At 41.1% G+C, this 16,559-nt stretch overlaps 1 protein-coding gene across 6 annotated transcripts in view; it reads right to left on the bottom strand.

The window, feature by feature from the left end:
• HIVEP2 (HIVEP zinc finger 2) overlaps window positions 1-16,559 on the bottom strand; it is a 106,153-nt gene that overhangs the window by 52,675 nt on the left and 36,919 nt on the right. For 5 of the 6 annotated variants that reach the window (XM_048299911.1, XM_048299910.1, XM_048299909.1 and 2 more), the window contains one exon: window positions 25-122. The exons of the other annotated variant lie outside the window; for it this stretch is intronic. The gene's annotated coding sequence lies outside the window, so the exon portion shown is untranslated. The remainder of the gene's footprint in view (window positions 1-24; window positions 123-16,559) is intronic. 6 annotated transcript variants of the gene reach the window in all.

Raw genomic sequence — 16,559 nt, 5'->3', positions numbered from 1 at the left:
AACGCCCTTCCTTCACTCTCCTACCTGGCTGCTGCCATCAAAGGTGCAAGTGAGTAATGGTTCCAGTCAAAGCAATTTGGTTCACCACTCCAGCAAATATGGCTGTTGACTCTCTCTTCCACCTGTTTGGAAAACAAATATTCAAGATTTGTGATCAATTCAGCCTGCTGTTTGATTTTATAACCTAACTGACATTATGGTGTTGGCTACATCAATACACGTAAGAACTTCAGAGATTCAGTCACAGTCCTTCTTGCTACCTTCAGAGCAATGTGGCACCAGCAATCAGTAGCTCTCCTGTGGTTTCCAACTCACTGTGGCCTAGAATACGCATCAACTAATATATGCCAAAGTGAAAACAACAGACATACAAGGCCACTAGGTACATACAATGATGTATTTTCAAACATGATTTATACAAAAAGCAACCTAAACACAAAGCATGAAGCGTCTTTGTAGTCTCTTTACATTTACACCTTGTCATTCCAAGTGTTCTGCCTAATTTCTGTCTAATTTTGAAAATATCATGCCCAAATCCTAACTTAAGAGTACATATTTTTTAATTAAATCCAAATACTTTCCTGTTATTGAACCAGAGCAACATGATGTCTTTCATCCTGCTTCTTTCCCGTTTTAGCACTGTGCTTTAAAAGTGAGATCATCTCTAGGAATTCCCTTTTCCATATGATGCTAGTGTGTTTTAGAAAATAGGTTATTAGCCTACACAGTGAAAAACAGTCATAATCCTTACATCTCTCTTTACATGTGATGGCACTCTGGGAAAGACCACAAAGAAAGTGCTCTCTGCATACAAAAGTCCTGCTGTAGGCATGTTGCAGGAGTGTATGTGCATCCGAGGCACAGAGCACCAGGAGATTTGTTCATTAATGTGTTAGACATGCTAGACAGCCACAGGCTGCCCTGTTTACACCTGCAGGGAGTGGGTTATCAAATACCCTTAACTGGGGCATACAGACAAGGCACCAGGAATTGGAGACTCACATCTAATTTGTACACAGTGGAGCTGACTGAAAACGCCCACTTTGTTAATACTGAGGCAACAAACCTTCAGTGAGCTCCTAGAGACAACATACTCCAATGGGCCTGGCTGTTCTGGTTTTGTGAAGACTGGTGTGAACACACAGACAACCAGAGCATGCATTTTGCTCAGGGCACTTCCTTTCAGGCTTCCCTGCGTCCTTGAATGCCCACATATGAGATTCCAGGTGATGTGACAGGGATAGGCAACAAGTGTGAGCATCCCAGGTGGATGTGCCCTGCACAGGGAGAAGCACCCTAGGGGAGCACAGGGTCCCAGCAAGAAGAGCAGCTCATGTTGCCCTTTCTCCTGCTCTTTTGCCCTGGCTGTGTCACTGGGCCCTGGCTGACTACCATCTCAGGTGATCAGGTCACCACAGCAGAAGAAGGTATGTGCTCTTCAAGGGTTTACACAAGTCATGGCAGAGGAGCATGCCAGAGAACTTGGACAGGAGAATCTCAAACTTAGCACACCGAACTTGCAGATTTGTGCCTGTGGCCTGACCGTACCATACCCTGAATCCAACAGCAAGCTTCCCTCTGCTTCCAGTGAGTGCAATGGCTGCCCACACTGCCCATTACAGAGGGAAAGCCTGTCCTCTGTGGGGTAGGTGACACATGGCACTTCCACTGCTAGCAGAGCACAAATGTGAGCTGGTGGAAACAGGGTGCCAAAAGCCAAAAGGTAAAGCAGGCCTGGAACCATCTGGCAATAGAACGGATATGCTTATGCTTTTTTTCCCTGCAGTGTTTGCTACCAGCAACAGAAACAAATAGCAAATGATAATGTGTTACTGACCAGCAATGTCAACAGCAGTCTATACAAGCATCTGAGTATATAAAATAACATATGCTCTGGCTGCAGCCCCTGGCGCTTTATCACACCAACCTACAGCTTTCTAGGAAATGATCTGGGTGTGAAGCCAGGAACCACTTTTGAACCTTTGAACAGATAGGGCCCAATATGGTTTTAATCTGTTGGTGAAACCTTGGCATGGCTCTACTCAAGGTGCAAAACTCTGTATTCAGCAGGGCCAGCATTTCAATTGCTAATTTTACAATTGACCTGAAAAATGCCCCAGCGAAAAAAGCAAAGCAAAGCAATAAAGAAGGCGTGAGTCCTTATTCTCCCATCCTTCAGTAGGACCTAGGGGTGCTCTGGATTGTAGCATCCTCTCCCTGGTATGGCATGGATACCTTCCAGCCCTAAAGCAGATCGCTCTGTGCTTCCATAGGTCTAACTGGTTTTAGTGATGGCTACACTTGCACAGTTATTTTTCATTAATATGCATCATGAACTTGTTTATCCAATCTGCAACCTAAAGACAAGGGTCTTTATTCTCATTTGCACTCAATCCTCTCTGTAGCACCCTGGCAGAAGCAGAGGAGACTTTAATAAAAAGAGAATAAAGCCATAAGTGAAAGAAATCATTTATGGAACAAAATCACACTTCTGCTGCTCCAGCTTCATAGAGAGTGTTTAAATTGAATCCACGAGGAACACTATATTCCATTTTCCTCTCCTTTATTTTAGCTCAAAACTGATGGGATCCAATATCTTCCCTCTTGCTCTGGTAATCTCACTGTCTTCAACATGGTGCCTCAAAGAACACTCTAGCCTCTGATCCATTCAGGGCAGGCTGGATCAGTTTCTGATTTTTTAGAAGCTTCATCATTACTTACAAGGAGGCAAAATATTATCCAAAGCGAGACCTGGTTAAGGACAGTAGGGTTTTGTCCTGGCAGTACTAGTGCATCTCCTTACTAACCTACATCTCACAGCAGCACTGGTTCTAGCAAACAGGACGTGGTCTGAAGGAACAGGCAACCTGCAGAGTCTCTAACAAGCCCAGACAATGCATGTGTCATCAAACAGGATTTTGCTGCCTACTTAAAGCTCCCAGAGTTATTGTTTTGATAGTAAAAGCAGGAACTTCTAATTTGTTTTTATCACTGCATCAGTAAAAATTGGAGCAATCCTTTGTTCCTTCGCAGCAGCAAAGGAGCATGCCTCCAAGTGCCTGCCCACCAAAGACAGACAGCAATGCAACCACCACTGCTGAGCATTTTCTAGTATTTCTGGTTTTTCTAGAATTGCTAGCTCTCTTCTTAAAACTAACAAATGATTGGAGAAACGGAAATGACCTCAAGTTGCATCAGAGGAGGTTTAGATTGGATATTAGGAAAAACTTCTTTATGGAAAGAGCTGTTGAGCATTGGAACAGGGTGCCCAAGGCAGTGGTTGAGTCACCATCCCTGGAGGCATCTAAAAGACATGCAGATGTGGCACTTGGGGACAAGGCCTGGTTGTGGACTTGGCAGTGCTGGTTTAACAGCTGGACTTCCAACCTGAATGATTCTGTGATTCTATTTGGTCATACCTGGTCATGACTCTCCTAATCTTCTGCAGTTGTTTGCCAGCCATTGGGACTATGAACAGACAAGCTCATCAGAAGGGAAATCAGAGTATGAAAATCACAGCATGTCTCACTGCTTGGAAGAGTTATTTTCAATTTGAACTTTGTATCTCAGACTCTCAGGGAATAGCCTTTTACACGGGACCTGGAAACACAGGCAGAAGTGCTCTGATAATGACTCTTACACCATCTGCTTTTGGAACACTGCTAGCAGCCTTGGCAACCTCTGTAATCATTTTCTAGTCGTAAAACTACACCTTCAGTGGTGAAACAAAAATGTAACAGAGACAGCAGCATCATTTGACCATAAGAATTAATTAATTTCATGGATCAAGAATAAAAACTTTGCTTTATATTACTTCTTATATATTTGTTAAAGTGACACTGTAAGGTCAGTTGAGGGTAGGGGGTTGACAGGGAAATTCCTGTGCACCTTCCAAAGCAAAAAAAGTCAGAAATCTCATGTGTATTTTAATCAGAAACTAAAATTTTAGGAAAGCAACTGGATAATATTTTACTGCTAATTATTCAAAGATTCTGAAATAGTACAGTAAACAGGTGAAATTGCTTCAAGAGTACAAAGGGCAAATAAAGCCATGCCTGTGTTACTCCTTAACTGGCTGGCAGCAGATAGCATTCCAGCACAGACTGTATGTAACTTACCATGGTTTGGGAATTTACCTAAAGCCTCACTTTGACCAGGTCTGTAAGGTACCCTTAAACTGCAGCAAGATTCCAGGATTATACAGAATAATTTGTACTAAAGAAGAGCCAAGCAATATGGGTAGAAAAATGTGCACACTTCTGCAGTGCATCAACAAACAACTTGAATTCATGGCTGGTAACCCAGAACAGTGGGGCTACATGCATATCTCCCACTCCAAACCATCTTGCATGAGTTCTCTCTTTATAGATGTTTTCTTACTTAATGCAATCAATTGACCATAAAAGCTTTTGTACTGCAATATGTTAGAGTGTGAAGCCAGTCCGTGTGGATTTTCTAATATTTTAATTTTTTAATTTTCCAATTTTTCTCTTTGTACTCCTTTTCTCCTTCTCAGACACAGACGGTCCATAGAACTCTGTGAATTATCGTCTGTAATGGGAGAAATAAGAAGTCTAAAATTTGCTTGATTGCAGCTATGATGCATTAAGCTCCAGGCATCAATCTCAATTGCAGCACTTTTTCTCCAAATGGGCAGTATTTTACAGTTATTGCTCTCTAAACAAAACACAATTTATTATACACACAATTTGATAGCTACGGCAGCTAAGACTAGAAGCAAAAAAGTATTCTGACATGAGGAAGGTAAAAGCAATGTCATACTTTAAATTGACTTCATATAATCAATGCCAGAAGACAATCATCTGTGAAATGATGTTCACGCCATGATCAAATGCAATCATACCATATGCAATTGAATTTGGAAAAAGTGGAAGAAAATTATTCCCATTAGTTTACTGGTATTCTTAATGTGTTCACACAAATCATCTTTGAACAGATGAATTAAAATACTTAAAGCAACTCTACCTTTGCCCTCTTAATTCCAGGTCATTCTGACAGCTCCTGATACTGCAGAAATATGTTTTCTATAATCAGTTTGATGAAATTAATGGATCAAATCTTGAACTACTTCCAAAGTAAAAGGTATATAATTTAGTTTTTGAATCAAATGTCTCTATGCTGTAAACATTTTTGTCTTCATTACTAAAACAGCAAGAGATTTGAAGCCTGCTTTATTTTTCAGTATATATGCTTTTTCATTTTCCATGATTTTCTCAATAGGAGTGTGATAGCCCATTTAAATTTGGTTTATAGACAGCTTTTCTTCATTTTGGTATCCTGCTAACACCATGTTGCAGATCTCAATGCAAAGAGCACCAAGAAATCTTTGTAGAATTTCAGTTTGTTCAAATTTGTACATGCATAAATTTATGTGCGTACATATGTGTTTATATACATAAATATATGTATAAATCCATATGTGTATAGTATACATATTATATAAATAAAAATAGACTTATTTACTAATGCATGTGCATTACTGGAGGTGGTTTTATTGTCTCTCAGGCTCTGCAACACAAACAAAATTTAACTAAAAGGAACATCTCCTGTGAACTCTGTTTACTTTACACATAGGTGATTCACTTTATTAAAACCAGGAACATAATTTCTTCTTGGGAGCCTCTCTACATTATCTCCTCTATCTTCAGAGCCCAATCTGCACAGGAGCTTATTTTGCTGCCACCACTGGAACTATGATTTTGGGTTACTTTTTTTCACTTCAGCCAGGAGCTAAATTAGCAAGAGTACATCCCCCTAAGTATAGGTCCATAACGTCACTGCAAATAATGGTTTAGACACTGCCAGCTGAGACCAGCACCCTCACTAACCAGGCTTGATGCTTTTAGACAATGGTCAAGCTGACAATTGACACAGTGTCCTCAAACACACATTGCTCAACCCATTTGCCTAGCCTCCTGCTGCCAAGAGGGCTGTTTGTGCAGGCAGCTGGCAGGAAGATGGGAGTACATCTGGCGATCCTCCTAGAGTGGGCAGGGAAAATGAAAACACCAGATCTCAGCCAAGCCCAAGATAGGATTCTAGGTAAAGCTCATGCTCTATGGGATCCAAACAGACTTTGGCAAAATCATCACGAGGAACCTCCCACACAGAGTGGGCCTTGGCTTCCATTCTCTCTTTGAAATTACTACCCTGCTATGACACCCATGTATTGGGGAAAACCAATACAGCAAGGTGCACAATGAAGAAATTGAGGCAGAGACACTAAGTGGCCATTAAGGCCACTAAGCAGGCACCTTGCAATATGGAAGATATCCCACTAGACCATGGCAATCACTTGAGCTGTCAAAACTATCTCCATCTCCATGGAAAGGCCATTGCAAGATCAAGCCCATGGCAGAGTAACAGCAGAGTAGTGCTGGACAATCTCAGCAGTAGGTGACAGCTAACTTGTCCCTGAAAAGCTGGCAACTAGTCAGCCATGCAGGATACCAGGAGGGAAGTGGGATGCCTGTGAGCAACAGAAATTTGTCAGCAGGGAAAATAATCTAAGGATTTAGGGTCTGTTTGCAGAGTTTTGGTTGTTACCTGCAAAATCTAAGCCAAGGTTCCCTATAACATAAAACTAACAGCTCAGTGAGTCTGGTGTTAATTAAAAGTATAGACTTCACTCAAGGCACTCTGAATTTAGACCAGATAAGCTGAGATCAGTCTCAGATGGTTGCAGAGACAGCTTGTACAGCACAGGATTACACAACTGTTGCTGCAGGTTGGCAGTCCCAGTGTAACACCATCACTGGCAGCTGATCATTTGTCTTGAAAATCTGAACAGGCCACCAAACCATCTCTGAGCACACACTTTTATAGCACTTCTGCTGGACCTCATGTGACCTCTTCACAGGGAAACAAGCGCTCTATCTCACTACCCCTTGTTACTGCCACATCTAGAGAAAGACTGTTTAAAGTGTCCTCCCTCCCAGTCCCTCCATGCCTTAAGACTACCAACAGAAAGGCAGCAGTGAAGTCTTTGGTCCTTCTCAGGTCCTCAGGCAAGATCCCTCTGCACTGATGTCACTGTGCTCTTGGTGTGTGCTCAGTAAGTCAGTAATTTGTCATGAGCGTGGGCCCTATCCATACATGGCAGGCTGGAGGAGGAATGACCTCAAACTCCACTTCTAATCCAGGGGGCGTTGCCAAAGCACAGTGTTTGAGTTTGATGCATGAAGCGCAGAGATATTTTCAGCTACTGAATCACACTTTTGGCTCCACAGCTAACTTGAACCCCTCCTTGTTTGCAATTTTTTGTGTTCTGCGATCACCATTGACTCTCAGAAAAAGAAAATTAGGTGGTGTTTTAAAGAAAAAAAACCCTACATAATCATAAATTTGAAGATTATTTTGAAAAATCAATTTTATTTGAATAACTTCTATTTTATTCTCATGCATGTGTGCAGGAGTGGTGTTAAACAAATTACTAATAGATTATGGTGCATCACCAATGTCTGGCTTCTTTATTTCAGGTTCTAAATATATGCTATTAAATGCTGCCAGTGAATGTTTTCTAATGATTTTTGTGTCCAACACAAGAATGAAACAGTTTGAAAAACAAGGCGGCGCAACAGCAGATAGCTTGGACATAGCTACACAAGTGGTCTTAGCTATATATTCCTATAGCTGAAGCAAAAATATTTTGCTTAACTTGTCCCACGAAACTATATTCATTTGACCACAACTCACAACTATAATTTGAAACTGGCAGTAATGAAAAAGCAAAACCTCATTTTACAATACAAAGGGCATAAGACTTAATTGGCTTATCCTTCCCATTACAACCACATCACCTCTCTGCCACTGCAGCCTGAGCCTACTCTCACTGATTTGGGAGGAAAGCCCCAGCAGAGAAATTATGCAACCTCATTCACAGCTAAGCAAGTCATTTAAGCATATGCTTAATTCCATCTCTAATCAGTAAAGTCAATTCAGCAAAGCAAAGCATGTGCTCAAGTCAAAAGTGAATATGTAGTGTGCACCTTTTCGAATATGGGTTTTTCACGGAGTGAGGATGTTGCTCAAAACTTCCCTTGATTTCCTTTGGAACTCATCAGGCTGGGAGAAGGTAGAATTCAGCTGTTAATCAAACTGTCACTCATGCATGTAAAGCACTAGTCTTTCTAACTCATCCATAGATCAGTTAAGCAAAAACAAATTTTAAAAAAAGCCACGGGACACATCCTTGGAGTGGACACATATATATATATATATATATATACATATATATATATATATATATATATATATATACACATACTACCCATGAATTGCAGGGATCACATAGGCAGGACTCAATACAAAAAAATGACGTAAGAAGGTACCATAGGAAATTCTGTACATCCAGAATTGCTGATGAGCCTCACTGAGCCTTTTCATGGAGGGAATTGGGAGCTTTTCTTATCTACTGGAAGAAGAGTGAAAAATAATGGGCATTTCGACTCTTCATTTACATTTCTCTCATGGGGGAACGAGGAAAGAGTGGGGATAATAAACACACTACTTTGATAAGGAATGTGGCTCTTCCCCTGATGGACTGAAGTAACAGGACAGCCTCTAACATCATCTGAAACCTATTCTTTTCCTTTAAATCACCTTTAGTCTTAGCAAGCAACATTAATCTAACAGAGACAACTTCCAGCCGAGCACAGATCCCCAGGAGCATTCCTCGACTGCAGACAAGTGGGAAAGGAAAAGCCTCTTGCAAAGAGCAGGGCTGGAACTAGTCATGAGGAATTTATGCCCAGCAGCAGGCTGCACCATTTGCCTACCTCTGCCCTTCGCCCCAGTAGAAGGAGCCTTATCTACCTTTGCAGATATCAGAATCAATTACAAACACCATGGGGCTGCCCTAAATTATGCTCTGCTGCCGGAGGCTGCTTTCTGCCAAGCTCCCAAGCAAGTCCCCATAGATAAAGGCTGTGGGGAATGTGGGAAGGGAGCACTGAGGGCCAGGCTCTACCTGTTCTTCAGCTCCTCCAGCTGCTGTCAATGCACTGACTTGTTCTCTGTTTGAGATCGCAATCTGTCCCTGCCCCAAAGGTGCTGCCAACTGTGGAGTATAAATGTTTTCAGAAATTAAACAACTCCAGAAAAACACACATTATGCAAACATCTTCTCTCTTCCCAGATGACACAACATGGAGCACCAAGCACAAACAAAAATGGACCAAACAAAGCACAAAGGTGTTGTGGAAAAACACTCATTTAGTGAAGGGCTTCTCTGCTCTCTTTACAGCCATTAGGACAGTGATAATGCTGAACTGGCTGGTCAGCCACAAAAATTGGATAAATTGAGACACAGAAGAGACAATTGAAAGCAAGGAGACAAACAGCAAAAATAAGTGAGACAACAGATGGAAAGCAGAAATGCAAAATCTAAACTGCAGCTGTAATTCTGCAGGTAACAGTCACATTTAAGAGTAGTTCAGTTTGCTTTCCAGTTTTGGAGAGGAAAAGAGTTTTCTTATTAAAAAACCCCAGCTTGTTAGCTGAACTGCTGTGGGTTTCCCCAGATATTTTGTGGGACAGGAAAATTATTTTTCTCCAAGCCTAGGAATGAAAAAACACTTCTAAGAAAGGGCAAAATTCTGACAACCCTCTGGTGTTGTCCTAGTACTGTTGGGAGGGGAGAGGAAGGTCACATCAATAAAATCTATAGCCACAAGTGAAAAAGCTGTGTTTTAGCTGCTGCTGGCCAGGGCTCAGTCCCTGGCACTGTTCAGAGCTCTCCCATGGTAGCACAACTTCCTTAGTCTTTCTCCTTTACTAGCATGACTGTTACAATTAGGCAGGAAAAGGGTAGTTATTGTTGTAGCAATGTTTTTGTAGGTTTATTTGGCAGCTTTTCTAGCAGGATTTTAGTATAGTTTTGATAACATGCAAGTATGGGAAAGAAGGATTTCCACATTGGCCAAAGAAATAGTTGTGGCAAGACTACCTATTTTTAACATGGTTTATTCCTAGCACTATTTCAGACACAGTATTTTCTCTCCCATCTGTTGACACAGTTGTTTTGTTTCTCTAAAGACATAGTTGTCTGTCTCTTGGAGAAAAAAACGAACACCAACCATGAATAGTTGCAGAGAAAAACATGAGACCAAAACCCAATCAAACAGTGATCTGGTCAAAAGGTAACGCTGGCAAAGCTTTGTGACTGAAATGTTGAGCAATTCTTCAGATGCCTCTTAAAATTTACATCAAGTATTTTAAGTGTGACTGTGAATCTTTAAAATTCAGATCTGGTATACTCAACAACTAACTAAGACGGTTTATTGATCTAAAGAGTCTGACTGCAAAGCTGCTCTCGGAGCAATCTACCAGTCTGTTCAGGAGGAATGCAGACACAGAGTAAGGTGCAAATACTTTCTTTAATAAAGGAAGGAAAATGTAATGAGAGCACCAAGGGGAAAAACATAAACCCCAAAGGCTGATAAAAATTAAACTGGTAAAACAGGACAAAACATTAAGCAATCTTTCTAACACTAGGGTTGCCAGGCTGTTTTCTCTGATTTTAATGATAATTTTTTTTGCCTTGTTGGACTGCTGGAGTTCATGGTTATGATCTCCCAGGCAATCTGAAAACCTTATCTCCTCTCAAAGGCATTTCAGGCAGCTTGAGAGTTTGTAGGTGGAAGCAAATAAAACTGAAGCATGGCTAAGGTAGGACCTCTGCAGATCACTAAAGCACCTCTGTTCTTGTAGGACAGCCTATTTGCTGGAAAAGCTGCAATATGAAAACCTGATATATTAAAGGTCAAGACTCCAATACAGAGCAGACTCATCTGTATTGTGTTTTAATTTCTTTTCATGCCGAGAGGTGCCAAGGGTTCTGAAGAGGTGACAGAAAGATAAATCATGCATGATAAACTGGAACAGAAGACAAGGCTGTATTCAGAATAGGATAGCTCTGCTGGTGCAGCTGTCCTAGCACACTGTACTGACAGCGTTCCCAGCACAGCCTTCATTCGTACCGGCAAAATCATGTTATTTGCTGGCACAGCTTTTTCCTGAGGTCCCTATTCCCTCATCCAACACACTAAAACTGTTTCAGTAAAAGTAAAGGTTTGTTCTAAGTGTATCCACAGTGAGAGCTTTTGTGTGTGTCAGAGATCAAGTCATGGATCATGCCTCTTTACACCTTTGACCAAGACAGTAGAGACATCAAAAATCTGTAAAATAGGCATGTTCTTCATTTGACTGGAGAAAGAAGTCCTTTGTAAAGACTTCAATACTGGCTTCTGCTCCTGCTGGGAATCTTACCTTCTCATGTGCTTTTGCAGAAATGCAGAGATAAAATATCTCACCACACATGCCCTTATCATAAAGATTTTGGTATTTCCACAAGCAAAAGAAGTTTCCAGGACTCCTATGAGTGACCCCAGCTCCTGCTCCACCCCTGTTCTGTAGAAGGCTCACCCACCTGGCCCTGCCCACACCAGCAAGGCTGAGCCTGGGCTAAGCACCCTTACCCAGAGCCACAGAAAGGGGGAAGCAGACAGTGGGCTTGGTGCTGCTGCCTGCTGCAGGCACAGCTTTCTCCCAGGATGGAGAAGGGAGGACCATGATGTACAGCGACACGGGGAAAAATTATGCCAAATCAAGTGCCTGGTACTATGTGGGCAGTTTAAGAAAACAACCAAATTCACCAAAATGATGAAAACCACAACTCATTTAAGATGTATTTTAAAAATAATTTTATTAGAAAGCTTTCAGGAGCCGTGTGAAAAGTTATTTTCCAGGTGTCCTACATGGTATGACCTACTGATCCCAATCATTTAACTGATTTAAGATTTTAAGACTGTTGTCTGTGATTTTCATAAGTGAATGGGCAGTGACTTCAACATGCCTTTGAAGAAATTAGGACCAGCAAAGGATATTCATACTTGGTTTACATATTCATATTCTGGCAGCATATTCATACATGGTTTTCAGCCTCTTAAAAGGTCTTACCTGCTTACCTCCCTTTGGTTTGACAATGTCTACAGCTGTGGTCACTGGACACCCAGTATTACCTAATTTTTTTACAAAACATACAGTACCTATTTCTGGAAGGCTGGACTTACTCCAGGCTACTGTGGTTTCCATAGACAAGAAGTTTGAAGGTTTGGGATTAAAACAGCGGGAGGTTGAGAAGAAAATTGAGGACCTGGAAATAACAACTGATAGTCCTGACGCAATCATCGCTGAGAACGCTGCAGCTCTGAAAAATGTAATCAACAGCCTGGAGAATAACCTCAGATAAAACGCTAGGCTTTGGAGGCCAGTGGAAAGCTCCTGCAAGGACAGTTACAAGACAGGTTCTGGTACACTTTTCCATAAAAGTTTCAAGAATTTCTCCTCAGCATCATGTAGGAAAACATGATATAAAAGCTTGTAGCTATCCAAGCTACCCCAGCACGTCTCATTTAAAGGAAAACTGTTGTTAGCTAAGAGCTACGACAGCACATCTTCCTCTAGCTATGGAAGCTGAAGGTCCTTCTGTCCCCACTTGTTCCATGCTGGCTGAAGGCTCACATTTCCTGCCTCATTCAGTGTGAGCCCTCCGCTGACCTTCAGCCACAGCCAACCCAGACAGCTTTGCCTGGAGTAAGAAACAGCACTTCCGACAAGTAGGATGGTGGGGTAGTCATCTCCAGTCTGTAAGCAATGATGATCCATGGGCAGAGGGTCTTCTTTAACCTGTGCAGTCCCTTGCAACTCCTGTCCACTATGTGAGATCTGAAGCATAGATGAACAGTTATAAAAAAGCCAAGACGGGAAGTTTAACTTGCTGTATCACTGAAGTATTAGCTGAAGAAATAAGCTTACCAGACATGCTACTGAATTTAAAGCATTAAGTAAAAATTATCTATGATGTGGTACTTGAGAGAAGATTCATTACTTCAGAGCAGACACACAGGCTTTATCCTGAATTTTCAGAGCTCATGAATGTTTTTGTAGACAAAGTACCCCCCTTGAATATCCTTTTGTGATAGTCATGACAAGAAACGCAGAATAAAATACAGATTCCAAATAGTGTACTAACCCAATCCCTCTCTAAATTGCCTTTTTTTTTTTTACTATACACAGAAGACTCATTAAAAAGCAATATATTCTAAAGAAAAAAAAATATTGACCTTTGAAACACAAATGATAATGCAGGTGAGCAGAGCCTCCACTAAATTTGATGCCTGTGTTCCAAAAGCCAGGTGCCAGCTCAAATGAATACCACAACACTAAATGGCAGAAAGAGACTGGCTGACTGAAAGAGACTGGCAGGGATTAGCTAAACCTGGTTTCTGAGGATGTTTCATATTAATATATGGTATCTTTGAGGCCTGGTGTCCCCAGGAACCAGACAAATGGAAAAACAGGTTTTTAGGCTACTTTTGCTTTCTGTGCTGCATTCAGCTGAGCTTTGGTGCAGCTGCAAGCAAAAGACTAAGGAGTGTAAGGTGGCAATTTCACCAAGACTTGTCCCCTTAAACCCTCAAGGTTTAATTTTATATTAGGGCTCCTGCTCAAAAATTAGTAAAACCAGAAGCCTGGTGAGAGGCCACTCTGACTGTAGAAGCTCCAACCAAGATAAAACTGCCCTAGTAAAGGAGACAAGAAAAGTGCACGGGACTTAAAAATGCTTTTGGTAACAGACTCAACACATTAGGCCCAAAAAAATGTTTCTACCAGGAAAATATAATGCCACTACAAAGAAACATAAGAAATAAAGCTAAAGGCTTCTCATGAAGAATAAAAGACACAATAAACCATAGTGATCACTCAGAAACTCAGATACAATGAATGGTTAAGAAAAGTGATAAAGTAAGAAAAAAAGGACAAAACAGATTCCTACTGAGTTCTACATCTCCAAAGATTTATTCTAATTCCCACTTGAGTGTTTTCAAAGATTAAAACCATCAATTCTGATTCAGGAAGTTACAACAGATATATTAAAATTCAGTCAATTATGTCCCAAACCACTATTGCACTGTTCTAGAACCTTTGAGATCACCAGAAACTGCTTACATGATAAAAGAGCAAGCACTCAAAGAAAAGAAGCTATGTTTTTCTGTCAGGACTACTTCATGGGAGACAAGAAGAATTATGAGATCCCAGGAAGAGTCTCCAGGCAGAGCGTGCTGAACCTTGCATGACCTTAGGACGGGTAAAGCACTTCTCACCGCTTCTCTAAGGATTGCTTACTAATACACCAATCCTACAGCAGTTTCGACGTGATTAAAAGAGGATAATGGAGTCAGAATTAACTTTGCTGGGGCTACTCCATTTCTTCCATTCTGACAAGTCAAAGAAATTCTTAACTTGAACTGCAGATGTAGGTTTTGGCACCTATGTTCCAATGCTTTTCATACCATTTCATTACAGCTAGTCCTGGCAATGAACAATGAAGTCCTCAGTGGGTTTGCAGATCATCACAGCAACATGATCAGAAAACTTGCATCCAAATATCGTAAAAGTCAATGGAACTTGGATTGAGACCAAAGAGTAATGCTCTTCCCTGCTAGGGGTGATTAGCTATACATCATGTTGCTTCTGTGGATGAAAGTGAATCTTTGCCCACGCACTAATTTTAATTACTTAACAATAGAGCCTGCTTTTGAACAACGTAGTGTGTTTTCTTTCATGAAAGAAAACACAACCTGGCACAGAGAAAACATGTCTTCGATTAAAAATTCCACTGACTACAGTCACTATGAGTAAGAGTCTCACACTATTACCTAAGTGTATGCACATACATGTGTACACACACATGCACCAGCTTCCTGATCTAGAGGTCTTCTAAACCCTTCTCTGGGAACCTGCACCACAACAGACATTTGTAGCAGGAGAGATGTCATTCACGTGGTCATGGGGACACAGATTGTATCTCACCTCCCGTGTGAGATTATTCTCTAAAATTTTATACATTTCCTATCTTTAAAATATGGAGACATTTCCGTGAAAAAAAAAGAGCATAATTTTAAGGAAGAAAACAAAATGTTTTAAGTACAGCCTAAATATTTATAAGATATTTTATTTTTAACACCAATTTCCAGAGATTATCCATAAACACAAACACACTACTGAATTTATGTAGTAATTATTTGGCATGTTACATCTGCAATAAATGCAAAGTAATATTGGTCATATTTCTATCTTACATGCTGTTCTTAGTGCAGAGGGCTTTTTTGCCAATAGGGCTGTAATAATTCACATACCAACTGGAAGAACAAGTCAATCTGACAAGAGTTGGATCTGAAGAAAATAAAAATCACAGAAACATTTGGGAGGGAAGCCACCTCTAAACAGGTCATCCTAGGTCACCTATAATAGTCACTTAGCTAGTCGAGGCATGACTGACTCCACACTCTCCCGTGGCAGTTTGCTCCACTGACCTAAATGTTGCATAGTAGTAACCCCTTTCCAATATCGAACTGTCTAGCAAAGTACTCCCTGCTGTAGCTTAACCACAGTATTTCCCCCCCACTTTTCTCTTCAGCAACATATGAAAATATCTTGCCCTGCTCATTCCAGCCCTTGCAGATACATATGTGCACCTAAAGCTCTCGCTTAGGCTCTCTCCAGACCCAATGTACCTAGATTTCTTCTCTCAAATACACTTTCAGCTTGACTTTGAGGTTTTCCATCTTCCTGAAGAGTCCTGTGAATTGAGGTTGCCCTTTGGCTCTTTGATTTTGTGGGCTGAAGAGGATTTTAAATATTTGCACCAAGTCTAGTCAGGAATTTAATTTATGAGGCTTGAAGTTACAAATATGTCCTTGCACAACTCCCTGCTTTATAGTGGCATTTGTTCTTTCAAATTTAATATTGTTCTCCCAAGAGATACCTCAAGAAAATCCCACATACAAGATCAATACTTACATTAATGAGATAGCTGGAATTTAATACCGCTCTTCTTCAGGATATTCCCTGTAATTCCAGAGAACTTCCACTCAAACACGAACAAAGAGTGTTACCTCCCTGCATAAACTTATGTCACCTCCATTAGGGATTGCTCATAGTGAAGCCACATCAGCACCAAGATTACCTGAACACTAACACAGAACATCTGGAGGCTGTTGAGGCCACACTAAATTCCAGTAGCAGAAACACAAAAGCTACTTCTGATATGCCTGGTCTGAAATCATGACCCATATACTTTGATTTTTAAGTAACACCCTTCACCTGATATATGTGACACACCTGTGCTCCCAGCACAGAGGAGGTCCAGGAGCACAGGAGAAGCTGGTGGCCTCCTCATGCTTACAGAGAGAGTCTTTGGCTGAGCTGCCTGGAGTCACACACTGTGTGTGCAAGGCATGTGCCACCAAACATCCACCTGTCCCAGCCCTGCCAATGCTTACCACAGATCCCTCTGAGTGATGTCTGAGCAACCCATAAAGACAGACTGGGGTGGTCAAGTTCTCCATCTGTGACAGAACATCTGTGCTGGTTTTGATACCTGAGAAAAGGCAGTTTCCACAACTGTGGATTTAAAATACAATATTCATTTGGTGTATCATTGTGTATCACAATATCTGGGACTTAAAATCAAA

The sequence above is a fragment of the Corvus hawaiiensis genome, chromosome 3, assembly GCF_020740725.1.
Source record: "Corvus hawaiiensis isolate bCorHaw1 chromosome 3, bCorHaw1.pri.cur, whole genome shotgun sequence".
In the NCBI taxonomy this organism is placed as follows: domain Eukaryota; kingdom Metazoa; phylum Chordata; class Aves; order Passeriformes; family Corvidae; genus Corvus; species Corvus hawaiiensis.
This window is presented reverse-complemented; position numbering and strand designations above follow the sequence as displayed.